Genomic DNA, 14,242 nt, shown 5'->3' with positions numbered 1-14,242 from the left:
CACCACCGTTTTTCCACATGGCTTGCATGTAGTGGGACATAAAATTGGATTCGCTGTCGGATATCACTTACTTAGGAAACCCTACTCTGGTAAAAATACCAAGTAGAGCCTTAGCCACATCCTGAGCCGTAACAGTCCTCATAGGTATTGCTTAGAGTACCTAGTAGCATGGTCTACTACAACCAGGATAAACCTGTTCCCTGAAGATGTGGGAGGGTCAAGGGGACCAACAATGTTGATGCCCACCCTCTCAAAAGGAGCTCCCACAACTGGTTAAGGCACCAGGGATGCCACATTCTTGGCTCCACTCTTTCCAGCTGTTTGGCAAGTGTGACAGCTCCTACAGAATTTGTCAACTTCTGAACCCATTTTAGGCCAGTAGAAGTATAGGGAGAGGCTTTCCCTGGTCTTTTTGAAACTCAAATGACCAGCCAAAGGTATCTCATGGCCCAACTGTAGGAACAGTAGTCTGTTTGCTAGGGGCACTACAAGTTCTTTGCCCCCAGGGATAGACTCAGTCGGTTCACTGTAGAAGAGGCCATCTTCCCAGTGCAACCTATGCTTACCGGGCTCTTGCCCATCGAGCTGAGAAGCCGCCTGCAGGCAAAGACCTTCAAGAGTAGCACACTCTCTTTGTCCTCTGCTGAGGTCTGCCTTGTTGGGTCCACCTTCTGCCAGTAAAGACTGCAGCTCAGGATGGTCAACAGGGTCCAGATCTCCAACTAAAACAATGTCTTCTTCCAGATCTGACTCTTCACAACTGGATCAACCACACAGGGTTGTACCTCACACTCAGCCTCGGCAGATGGAGGAGTCACAGATGTGACGTTGGACAACCGTGGGGATGTCCTAGTTGGTAGCACAGGGGTGCTATCTGTCTTTCTCCTGGGGGTCTTGGGTTTCCCCTTTGTCTCTCTCTTTCCAGAAATAGCAGTGAACAATTCCTGTGGACTGGGAGTGATAGCTTCCTCTACCAACTCTTCTGAAGAGCCTCTCAAGGTCCTCTCTCGTGCAGGCCTAGTGAGCTCCTGTTTACTTTTACTGGGATGCCTGGGGATACTAGACACAACTCCAAGAGTTTTCAGGTCATTACCTAACAGGACTCTCCCAGGCACTTCACTCTGCAGACTAACAGGTATGTTGACAGTCATCTCATTGCACTGAATGAGAGCTGGTAACTGGAGAAGCATTTGCAAAGGGCCTCCAGCTAACTTGGTGAGGCATGTGGGTGCCTTAGCAACATCCTCCACCTTGTAAAATGATTCATCAACCACAGTTATGCTGGCTCGAGTGTCTCTGGTGGCAGGAGTCTAGTGGCCATTCACACGAATACTATCTTTATAATACTCTTTAGTATTATATGGGATGGAATTATAGACATCTAAATTCTGTTGTTCCCACAAACCCAGGGACACTAAAGAAACACTAGCAGAGACTCTCTCATGGGTTCATCAGCGAGTAGTCAAAGGTTTCTACTTGCCATAGGTACTTCTTCCTCTGGGGAGAAGGCTAAGGAGACAGTTTGGAACCCTGAAGGTTTACCCTTACATCTTGGATCCCCTTTCACATGGTCAGTTGACACACAAACATAACATTTCCCAAATGTTTTGATGAATGGGGGCTTATTCTGACCTCCATCTGGTTTGGGTCAAGATGGTGCACTAGCCTGATTTGGTTTCCCTTGTGGCTTACCCTTATTGTTTTGTTTGGGGCCCTCTTTTGGATGGGAGGTATTAGAATTCTCCTTGTTATCTTTCTTTGGCTTCCTTTCCTCATCCTTCTACTGAGTTGAATCAGAATCCTTGTGAGTAGCCCTGTTGGCAACCCACAAGTCAGCAACCTTAGCTAACTTCTTTGGATCTATCTCCTTAGAATCAACCAAGTGCTGTCTGAGCTCAGGGGAGCAGGCATCATACATAGACTGAAACATAACACAATTTCTCATACATTTATAAGTGTTTACTCTGTAACCCTTAACCCAACCATCTACGTTTTTCAAATATTCACATACCCAGGCAGCCCAAGGGGTACCATCATGCTTTTTGAGGGTCGTAAACCTCTTAAGGTACTGGGAAGGGGTATTCCCAAATCTAGCAATTAAAGCTATCTTCACACACTCATAATCCATCCTAACCACCTCCCCCAACTCCAGCACAACATCAGATGCAACTGTGGGAGCCTAGAGAAGAGCCAAGGAAGCAACTGATTCCCTGTGATGTCTTGAATCCCATGGTTATATTCAAACATTGCCAACTATTCCAAAATATCAAGCTTACCCTTATACATACCAACAATTTATTTAGGCATACGGGGTCTCTTAGGACTGGAAGACCTAGAAGACTCTGGGAGGGAAGCATTTTCCAAAGACAACTTTTCATTTCTAAGGCATGATTCAACTCCATTTCTCTGAGCTTAAGTTGTGTTCAGTTTGAGCATTTATATGTTTACATTCCAATTCATGCCTCATCTTTTCTAGAGCAATGAATTCAGGACTGAGTGTCGGATCTGTAGGGGTCCCAGTGGACAAAGGTTGAGGTTGCTGAGGCAGAGGAGCAGTGATGCCTACATTGTGAGACACACTTGCCTCATCTAACTCATCAATTGATACATTATCATCCTCATCAGTTTCCACATTTGCTGAGGATTTAGGTATTTCAGACCCACCCTCCAGGCGTTGTTTCTCTAACAACCTTTCAATCAATTCTGACTTTTTACCTTTAACAGAGAGATTCCTATCTCTATACAGATTTTTCACATAATCCACAATGTAACTAAGGAGGGTCTCCTGCCTGTAGCTTTCCATATCAGGCATGATTAATATTGATTTTTAGTGATGAATAGCCTTGTGGTTAGTTGATCCAAGGTAATAGCAGCACTCTAAGTGTAATCACTATACTTGATCCTCACCGCTGTACACCAGTGTTAGGCACAATCATATGCAGTACCCTGGGAACACCACACCCAATTAAGACTACAAGTGACAGTACAAATTCACCTTTGGTACAAGCCTGTACTACACAGTAAAGTGGTAGAGGTGGCTGAGCAGCCAGGCTTATCTCAAGAGTAAAATGAGCAGTATCAATAGTTACACATAGGGCAGCAATCACTATGGTTCAAACAAACACTGACTCAAGGAGTAAAAGAATATACATTTATTACACATCAGTTGTAAAACAATTCACCAAAGTAAAGCAGTAGAAAAATCACACTCTTAATATACTATACACCACCCAATAAGATTCTGGACAAGTGAAGCTCAAAATAAAGTGAGAGCAAAATGTCACTCCAGTAATTTAAAAGGGAGAGAAAGACAAAGTTAGACAAAAATTAAGCAGCACCAACATGTAAGTAAGCAGGGTAATCTAGAAAAGTCTACTACGGGAGGAAATCAAATCAAGAGGCCTGAGCCAAAGTCAATGGACCAGAGTCTTTGCAGAGGATCACACAGTTCAGCGTAGCTCGTGGTTAAGTCTTTGCGAAGATTTCGGAACAAAGTTGGTCGGAAGAAAAGTTACTTTAAAGAATAGAGAAGGACAAGCCCTCGGATTGGTGAAAGATTTCAAACACTTTCACTGCGGTCGGACGGAACAAACAACCGGGTTAGAACAGTACCTTAAATGAAGAAGAAGGCTGTAGCTGAGGCAGGAGTTCCTGGCAGGTCCGCAGTCTCATGGTTCCTGAAGTGACTGTCGGACTGACATGAAGTAGGAAGACTGGAGGGTCCTGCACTGCCCAGGGAAGAAACCAGCAGCAGAGCAAAGCAATGAATAAAAGGTGCACTCCTTAAAACCCAAGCAGGGTCCGGTCCTCCAGGCTATCCGGTTCACTGTAACTGTGCACAGCAAATTCAACCAGAGGAGGGAGGCCTGGCTTGCAGTTTGGCGAACTGGTTGGTCTCACCAGGTCAAGTGGAGAAGATTACGTGAAGATCTTCCCTGTCATTGAAGTTTGGAGATTCTGACCCGCTGCAGGGCTTTACCAGGAGGTTCAGTCGTGGTAGAGGTCGTCTTCTGTCAGCTTCTCTTTGGTTCTCTCGATCCAGTGGCGACTCTCCCTTCCCAGTCCCAGAGACCTGCTTTTTATGCAGTTTTCCCCCATTCACACAACCTGGCTGTGAATCACACAGCAGGGTGGCTGTCCTGGCGGGACAGCCACCCCAGCCAATCATACAGAAAGCGAAATGGGTCTCCAAGGAGACCCTGTGCAGGGATTCTGAAACCCCTCCCTCACATCCTGTCCCCCTCAGACATTCAGGCACCTAAGGAGGGTTTCTGTGCAGAAGACCGCCAAAGGATGGCTAACAAAGGAACCAAACCTGGTTTGGCGCGCAGAGTAAAACACGAGAAAGGCCTTTACAAAAAGAAATGGCAAAGAAACCAAGCCGGAACCAAAATAAAAGTAAATGGGGTCCTGCAGATTTAAGTTCGAGGCTACTAACTTACCCTAAAACTGTACCAAGGCTATTTAAAAAGTGTGCGGTAGGAAAAATAGGGTAGATACCACTGCCACCAGCCAAATCTTAAAGAAAGGGTAACAAAATGATGTTCCATGAGAGACAGACAACAAGGGATAACTATTAACCCTTTCCAGAACTCTATGTAACATAGTTTGTACTGGGTCTGTGAATTTAAAAAGACTAATAAAGTCAATTGCAACTTTACATGTTCTGGGAGACAGTAGTCAGTCCCAGAAAATGGAGTTTAAAGTGGGAAGACTGAAAAAGACAATCCTGTGTCACTGCACTACGGGTGCTGTGTAACACACAGTTAAAAGATGATGCCTATGGAGTAGGTGAAGCTCCACAGCCTATGAACACAAAAATGTTAAACACACACAGCAAAACACATGTAAGAGTGGGAAAAAAGGCTCAGACTTTTACCAGGTGAAAACAATCAATCCTAGAAATCCAGCAAAGCTGCTGAGGGACTCAATAGGTAGAGAAATTAGCCATTCTGGAGAATTCTCCCTAGCAGTGCACTGGTGTGCCTTTATGTGAGCAGATCTCCCATTGGGTCCTCTTCATTTTGGCTCGAAGGAGATTCTGAATAAGAGAAGACCCCAAACACCCACACCAGGTCAACCTCTTGAGTTCTCACTGAACCTAAGATAGGATCCAAGCATTCTGAAACTAAGAATCTGAGTGCAGGGACCGCTGGTCACCCATCGGAAGGTTTGGCACCCTGAGCCTGCAGTCGATCTGATGGGCCCCTCTGCATTTGATCAAACTAGAAGTTCTGCAAATACTATTTGACCCATTACAATAGTGGGACCAACTATTCTCTGCACCTTCATCAAACCCTGCAATCCCGGAAATGTCTCTGATAATGCAACCATTTTGAAGAGACCCTTGAAACATAGTACATTACAAGCTCTCTGTTCACGGCACTCTCACATCGAATTTCATACACTTGGCATTCCCAGGTATGGAGTAAACAGAGAGCACCTGAAGCAGAGTACACAGGGTTACTGTGTTGCCCAGCTGTGGTGATGAACTTCACAGGTGCCTTGCCACTGTGCCCCTCTTTGCCCTGAAGCCTGTTACCATGAAACTGGCCTGATCCATCTACAAGGAGCGGAGAAATTGCCCCATTTGGGAATCGGTGCTGTAACTTCACTGCTGAAAGCGGCATTTGAACCTGCAACCGAAGTGGACTTGACTGCCAAAGTTTGGTCTGGAATGCACTGGGGTCCGTGAGTACTTGCAACCCTTACTGGTGACTCTTAGATCATTCACCCACTTTTACGCACAAGTGTACCCTGAGGGCCACTCTACTTTCCACAGATAGCCATTCCCAACTCTTGGAACCTGTTCTGCCCTTTTGGGGAGACCCTCCACGAATAGTGGGAACCTATTCTGCATCACCTCACCCACCTTCCTGAGCTGCAACAGATCCTACAAGAGACCCCGTTTTCACCTTTCTGCAATATCGCATGCACCTGCATATGAAAGTACATTGAGCGCTAGACTCCTCTCTTCGTAGGGACTGGACTGCCTCTCAGTTAGGATTTAAACATTGCAGAACTGCCTAAATTGTATTTGCTATTTGCACTAGGTGACTCCTTTCCTTTCTGGTTGTGGAGCCATTCTGTGCTTTTTACCCTTTAGGCCACTTGGAATTGTGTATATGTATTTTAGTAGGATTGTATTGGTTTAAATGTATTACTGTTGATAATTACTGCGTGTTAAAATTCAAAGGCCTTGAATAAATGTATTTGTATTTTAAATATATATACACCTGACTGGGAGTGATTTGTAAGTGTCCTTTACTCTGTGTGCTCATTGAAGGCTGTCAGTCACCCTCACCACTCCTGAGGACTAGGGCCTCATTACGAGTTGGGCACAAAAGGATACCGGGCACTGGTAAGGACACCGGTGCTGGTAATCCCTTGGCACCCTATTCCGAGTTCCCTTAGCGGGTCCCTTCCCTAATGCCTGCTTTTACCAGGCATTATGGACAAGACCCATTAAGGGACTTTAGAGCTAATAACGGTACCGCAATTTGCGCTACTGTTATTAGCGCCTTCCCCCTTCCCATTGAGCCCTATGGGGGCTCGAATGAGAATGGGGAATGGCTTTTTCAATGGGGACTTACCGGTCCCGCAAAGGTCGGAATAGACCGGTAAGTCCCCATTGAACCAGGGTGGACTCGGTACCGGTATTGGAGGTAGTCAATGGCGCAAATAGCACCATGATTACCTCCATACTTGGAATAAGGCCCCTAGTCTTGACCTTTGCCAATGCTACATTGATTGGTCTGGCTTATCCAGAAGGTTACTCTGCTCCAGGAAATTAGGCTGGCCTTCTGAACCTCTGCCCACCAGGTCAGAGTTCAGAAATCCATCTTAACATGGGGATATTCGCATGTTCTATAGGTGGTAGCCAATGAGGGCGGTGGGATGACATTGTAACTTATATAATCAAATGTGGTATTCCCCCACTATATAACCTGTAGCTCCATGGGATGTGATGAACTACGTGTCAGTTCAGCTCTAGGGGACTGTCTGAGACCTTATGCATGTAATAAACCTTGTTTTCCCTTCTAAAATGGTGCAGTGATTATTTAGCAGTTTGGATTACTTTTTGTGTACCGTTTTTGGGTCATTATTCCTCTACAGAAGACATGACAATAAGATGTGCAATACTAATGTATAGTACTGAACACAAAAAGTGACAAGTAATTTGAATATGCTATGCTGCTCTGAGTCTGCTTTATTTTATATGGGGAGAACAGTGAGTGATAAACACAGTTGTTTGATATCACTGTTTGTATTGAGATGATTCCAAACACACTGAACCATCAACAGCAAAAAAAGGACATTGAGTGTTGACTGCTTTAGAAAAGTCATACATTCATCAGCACCACCAATAACCGGGAGGACCAGGGGTACATTTAATTTAAATGAACGTATCCATTGGATCATCTCCTCCACCATTCTGTTAGCAGTACACTCTAACAGAGCAGTGAGTAATAACCAATCCATCTGTGCTCCTACTGAAAGACACCACATGGTGTAGTGGAGTCTTTGCTCTGTGTTTCTCCAGTTTGGCTGCAAACAAGGCAGATAACATTATAAAACCCTGTCTTGCAGGGCTTCTACCAGCAAGGCAAGTCATACACGTGTGGGGACTCTTCTTCCCCCCTCTTTTAGGTAGGTGGTGCACTAGTGACTCTCGAGACATCCTGTCACCCAGACTCTAAGGGATAATCTTTAGTACATCTAATTACCATACCTGCTGATAAGTAACAATGGATGTGTTGGTTAATAAGTACCTCTTCTAGGTCTTACAATAGTTACAGTCAAGATGAAGAGGTTCATTCTCTTGGGCAGGCCCCTTGTGGTTTCTGACCACCACTTTCCCAGCTGCACTGTCAATGCACTGTTAGAGCCGTAGCTTCTTTTGAGCAGACAGACAATCTTAATGTATATATTCAACTTGATGTCCTCTTCCCTGAGTTGGCTGCCGATCCATATAAAGATCATTGGGAGAATGAATAATTGTATTCAAGGGATGTAACTCTGGCTCATTGTTTCGTCCTTCCTCATTGTTGAGCCCAGAAGTTTACCACCTTCAGTGTGCATTCCTTCTCTCAAGAACACAGAACCACCTGTGCACTATTCGAATCTGCAAACCTTCCACACCATCGTTGTCTTTGATATCAGCAATTACCCTCTGCATGTCAATGAGCTGCATTTCCCGCTATTTAACATTGCTTTTCAGTGTGAAAGAGAGACGCCTAACTCTAATCTCAAATCAATCACCATCTCACGCTTGTCAGGAAAATGAATCACTGATAGAATTATATCTGTTTAGGTTTCTAATAGACATTAGTGGAACCGAGTTACCTGAGCCTCTTTGGACAAATGCACTTCAATGTAGGGTACAATGGCAATTACAATTCAAGTCAATTATGCTTTGCAAAGTTGCCTGTGAATACAATGCAAAATTAATTGTAAAGTATCCGCTTCGGTGGAACCTCCAACGTAACTTGCAAATGCGTCAAGTCTTGCTTGCAAGTGATATAGCCAAACATTTATATCATAGCTCACTGTACACAAAGGTACGTTTTTATCAAAAGCGTCCGCTGGGTTATTCCAATATATTGCGTGTTTTAGGGGTTGCAAGCCTTCTTACCTTTCATGTAAGTGTTAATAGAACGATCCGGAATAGGTGGCCAGTAATGTTTCAGTCACATAAAATAATCAGGTACGAGGAGGCACGTGAGGGATTATCTACGTTCCATAAAGGTCCTGTGGTTATAGGCACATGGAATATGAAATGCTTATTTTTAAATCAATCAGCTCTTCGTTTGTAAGGGGTTCCTATTGGCCCTAGATGAGGGTCAATAAATTAGGGAGAACAAAACATGTACTTTTTTGGAGAATTGGTGCAAGATTGCATTGTTGTTTTACACCTTGGTATTGGATTTCTTAGTACGGATTTAATTCATATCTGTGGTGATGACATGACTGCTGGCACACTTCCTTGGCTATCCCTTTGGTTGACATTAATCAGTTTGAAGGGTGGATACCTTGAACAATAGGGAAGAGGCATCTTTAAGTCATGATGCTGTTATGAACAGGAGGACTATGCAAAAAGTAGGATCACGTTGCAGACCTCAAAACTCTGATGAACTGTTTGATCGTGTGCTAAGAAAGTGTGAATGAATGGAAGTGTGCGTACGTGTAGTGTGAAAGTGAGCGCGAGTATGAGTGTGAAAGTGTGTGTGTGCGTGGGTGTGGGTGATTAAGAGTATCAGAATGCAAATGAGAGTGAAAGCAACCTTAAGAGTCCGAGTTGTTACAAGAGTGAATGTGAGAGTATGAGTGAAAGTGAGAGTGATTGTGTGAGTGAGAGTGAGTCTGAGCATCAGGGCTTTTGTGAGTGAGAGATTGAGTGTGAGTATTACAGTAAATCTGGCAGTGGATGAGTGTGATCACAGGAGACTGAGTTTTAGAGTACATATCTGATTCTTGAGTGGAAACTTGAAAGAGTGATTGAGTGTCAATGTAACCTTGAGAGTGAGGGCAAGAGCGAGTGTTGGAATAAGCTGAACATGGGGGAGTGTGAGGTGAATGTGAGTGTGATAGTGAGTGAGTGTTAGAGTGATAATGAGTATGAGAGTGATTTTGGGAGTGGAAGTGACAGCAAACACTATGAGTCTGGATCTCGGTGTAAGTGCAAATGAGGCTGTGAGTTAGTGAGTATGAATGTGTGAGTATGTTATAGTGTAAAATGGGAGAGTGTGAGTTAATGCGAGTGTGTGAGAGTGTGCACGAGTGAATACAGTCACGGCTGGTGACTATTTTTGTGGATTGCAAATATTTCCCACACATGTGCACCAGCAACGAAGCATAAAGGGGGTGCACAAGCCAACCAATTGTGGTCCAGTGAGACGTTGGATATTCTCAACCTGACACATTAACTTTTAAGTAATAGGTTAAAAATGGTGCATTTTCCAGCACAATGTTTGTTGAACAAAGTATAAAAAAGCCATGAAATTTGAAATGGGTTTGGCAAGGTAACACGTGAAAACAAAAATCTATAGCTGCCACTTTGCCAACAGTACACATATCATTTCCCAATGTATTTCGCAATACATTTGATCTCAATATAAGCCTGTATTCTACCAGTGTATGAAGACCTGCTAATGCTGGTTGGGTTCACAATATATGCACAATATATGCAAGTATTCTGCCTTTGCCAGGAGACATTTTCATGCTGGTTTTAACTAGTATGCCCACATCACCACTGTAGGAAAGCATGTCCATGCTGGGTGTAATAATGTATACAAATGAACAGATGCATTTTTACATTAAACGTCCTGTTCAGATGAGGAAGTAATAGTATTTGAGCTCCTTCCTCAAGCACTTCTTTGCTGGTTCCATCTGACAAAATATGTGGTATTGTGTGAGTGGAAACACAGGGAATGCTCTTATGTGTCTGTTGTTTTATACTTTTGTTGAGATTTCTTTTATTTCATTTTTTTCTGTATCGAGAAAATCTGCCTTTTTGTAGGGAGTAAAGGTGACTGATACACCACATATCTGTTGGGCTGCATGTTGGATTTACCCATAATATGTTGTATATGCTGGCTGCAAAACTATATGCTAGCTTTCCCACAGAACAATACACTCATGTTGGCTTTGCCCATAATGGCAGGCATGACACTGTAAAAACACATGGTTTGCTGGCTGTTGTAATGCCTGCCAGCATTCACATGTAACCATGTTTGCTCTGCCCATAATGACAGTAAGGCCACTAGGAATACATGTTAATTCTGGCTATGCTAATACACGACAGTATTACCACATACATACACACTCATCTAGGCTTTGCTGGTAATAACAATAATGACATGATAAGAAAACATGTCCGTGCTGGCTGCTCCAATATATGCCACCATTTCCAGCTATGAACATCCTCCTCATGTTTGATTTGATGATAATCTGTCGTAATGTATATTACGTGTGCTGTAAGGTGCGCGTGAGGTGGTTGAGCGTAGCTTGGAACGTGCAGTGTATGACTGGAGGCAACGTTCTATGTTTGACTGTTGGGGTTGACTATTGTGGCCGGGTCTGATGTGCCGGGGTCATTCGCTTACCATCAACGTAGTAAGGATGGCGCTGTAACAAGTAATAAACGTACCATATATATTACTTACCTGCGTATTGGATCAATGTAACATGATTTACATCATAATCCTTGTAATTCTTCTGCAGGAAAACATGTCCATGCTGACTCTGCCACTGCCCCTACATGCTCTTGCACCCCCACATGCCACCCCTTTCTATTTTTTAAACCCTTTTATTCCTTCCTGTTTGCCAAAAATATTTTTAGGTTGCCTTTGCTGGAGTCAAGGTTACTTCAAAAGGTGTAATTCCGTCAGCATTTTCTCATGTTTCCTCTAATGGGTTTATACTTACAGTACAACGAAGATATTGTATTTTTTGGATGGCCATAGGCGTTTCCCATTAAGCATTCAGCTGTCATTCTTTCATGATGTACTAGATCCAAGTACCATTATCTCTGATTTTGCTTCATTTATTCTCATAGAGTTCTGGGCCATGTACTCTTGTACTATATTTAACTTCCTTTGCAGACTGATTGGCGTTTGATCTAATAGCACAAGATGGTCTGCATAGAGCAGCCTACCGATTTCTGTTCCATTTATTTTTGGTGGAAAAGGGGCACTTTTTGACAATGGATTTTCTGATATCTTGGACGAATCCAGGACTTGTAACACCATAGAAACCATTCATCCTTCTACTTGGCTGACTGGGAAACCTTAGAAAATGTGTGAGTGTTCCCATTAAACATCTGGAAAGGCTTACATTTGACTTCTTTGGCAGGAGACATGGATATGGATTCAAAGGTGTCTCTGCATATGTGCCGTAAGAGAAACAGCACGTGCAAGTGATTTTAGAAATGTTTGGACACTGCATTATTTTACGGTGATACTTTGAAAACTTAAAGTTTTACACAGCACATTTTGGGAATGAATTCTCAAAAGCGTAAAGCACAAATATGCATCCTTTTTTATTTATTTATTTAAATTTTAATGTGATATAGTTCATAGATAAACTTTTCACATAAAAAATATAAATTTGTATACTTAAATACAACTTTACATAGTAAAACATATAAGATAAGATAGAGAAAGATACAACATACTTATCACCCAATTTCTCAATACAGAAATACGCATCTTTTTGTATAGTGTGCATTGCTATGCCCTTAAATTAAAAAATGTATGCTTGGAAATTGATGTTTTGATGCATTTAATTTTTTAAAGTTCTGTTGAAAGGGTCTTCATGTATGTTATTGTTCTTAAATCCCATTTTCCTTTCATCCCACATATATTCTAATGCATATTCCATACCATTGAGTGATGCATTATTTTGTAACATAATAGCAGGAAACATCCCTATTTCCATACCTCCCCCAGACACGTGTCTTCCTTTTCCCAAACCTATGTGCCCTCTTTCCTTTTTTTTAGAAAATATATTTTTCTCAAATTAAAAGTAGTTGCAATCTCTCTTTTCGTATCTACATCCACCATTCAACTGCCCCCAATTACTATTACAGGCTGCTTCAATTTCTTACACTGTATCTCTCTTTTGTGTTATCAAGTTAGTCAATTGAATGGGTTCACCGTTGAGGTTCAATTAACATGTCGAGTGGGGGTTTTGTTGGTGTTTTTATTTGTTTGTATGTTCTGTTATGTTGATTAAAGCCTTGCATGTTTATCGAACCTTGAATGGACGATTTTTTTATTTTGGTAAAACCATACTGTTGCTTTTTTGGATGCTTCGATGCTGGCTCACACCACTTTTGAAGAGTATGGCCTGCCCGCGGCCTGTGCTACCTTAAAAAGCTGAAGGAGGTGTACCATTCAGGCTGTGTCTGTTTCAGCTATATGCTTGTGTTCACTGCTGGTTTCATAGGAGTGTAGAGCTGAGTAGACCTCACTACTCATTCCCATACTCCTGCTGAGCAGTTATAATATCGTCACAAATCCATTGTATATTTGTCAATGTTACGTGAGAAGACAAGAGCAAGTCTCTAAACAGTGAACACAATGCCCACTGATCATGCACCTATTAAAAAAAAAAACGAAACACTCTCATTAATGAAAATGCTGAATTGGTTTGGCAGCAGTCGATAGTGGATGAGCACGCAGGCTGAGCAAGTGCAATCCAAGCTCATAATTGCTCCAGAGAGGATCATTTCCATAGTGCCGGTCTCCTTCTGATCCGCTCCAGTTGATCCTTCTTGTCAAGCATTTTGAAGAAACAGGGTGTATATGAAGGCAGAAACAATATTCTACATATTATGCAATGTTATGTTCCCTTGGTAATGGGAGAGGGAACCTAAGTCTGTGTGTACACGAGCTGACCTTTCCCTGTCAGTTATGATGGCACTAGCACATCGTTTGGACTTGGCACCTCTGTGTCAAGACCTTTTGATCCCTCCACATGAGGTAATCCTTTAGAACAGAAGATGCATGGGAAAAGTCTCTCATAATTATTTTGGTTAGACAGAAACGTGTGCATGAAGTTGCAGGTCATAAGAGCTGTATGGATATCAGGAGTTTATTTAATATTGCGATTCCCACGACACACTTAAGGTGATCACCTTGCGTGATATCTCCTTACTGGACTGAAGGCACTTTTCCACGGACCAGCAAAGCCCTCCTCCTGACAATACTGTGGGTTCGATTGGTTTTACAGTTCTTAGATGAAGATAGGCAGGCCTGTAGGGATGCAGTCATGTATTAGCTGTACAGCCCTTTATTCTAACACCATTGTTGAGTGAGGTGGATAATATCTGTCACTGGCCCCACTAATGCCAGTACAGCAAACAAGCAACGGGACACAGCCTAGACGATTCATTATTCCTATGGGGCACTCAGACACCACATCTAAAGTGGGCACCTAAACACCCCCACTATATCTCCTGTGAGATTCTAAATCAGACCTTCCCAACCATTGCAATATTGCAACCCAAACCATCAGAAATCAGGCCATACAAAATAGCACATTGATTCCATGATAGCCAATAAAACCAAACTAACGAGGATTTGACCAGCAACACCTATCTTCCCCCTCCCTCCTCCTTCTGTCCCAGTAATAAGTTATCATAAGCTATGAAGTCTTCTCAGAGCAACAAACATAATGTGCGCACAATAACCTGTAAAGGGCAAACAAGAGGTGCCTTAGGCAGACCTGCAGAACATCT

The sequence above is a fragment of the Ambystoma mexicanum genome, chromosome 3q, assembly GCF_040938575.1.
Source record: "Ambystoma mexicanum isolate Mex_15411 chromosome 3q, UKY_AmexF1_1, whole genome shotgun sequence".
Lineage (NCBI taxonomy): Eukaryota > Metazoa > Chordata > Amphibia > Caudata > Ambystomatidae > Ambystoma > Ambystoma mexicanum.
Note: the sequence above shows the minus strand (reverse complement) of the source record.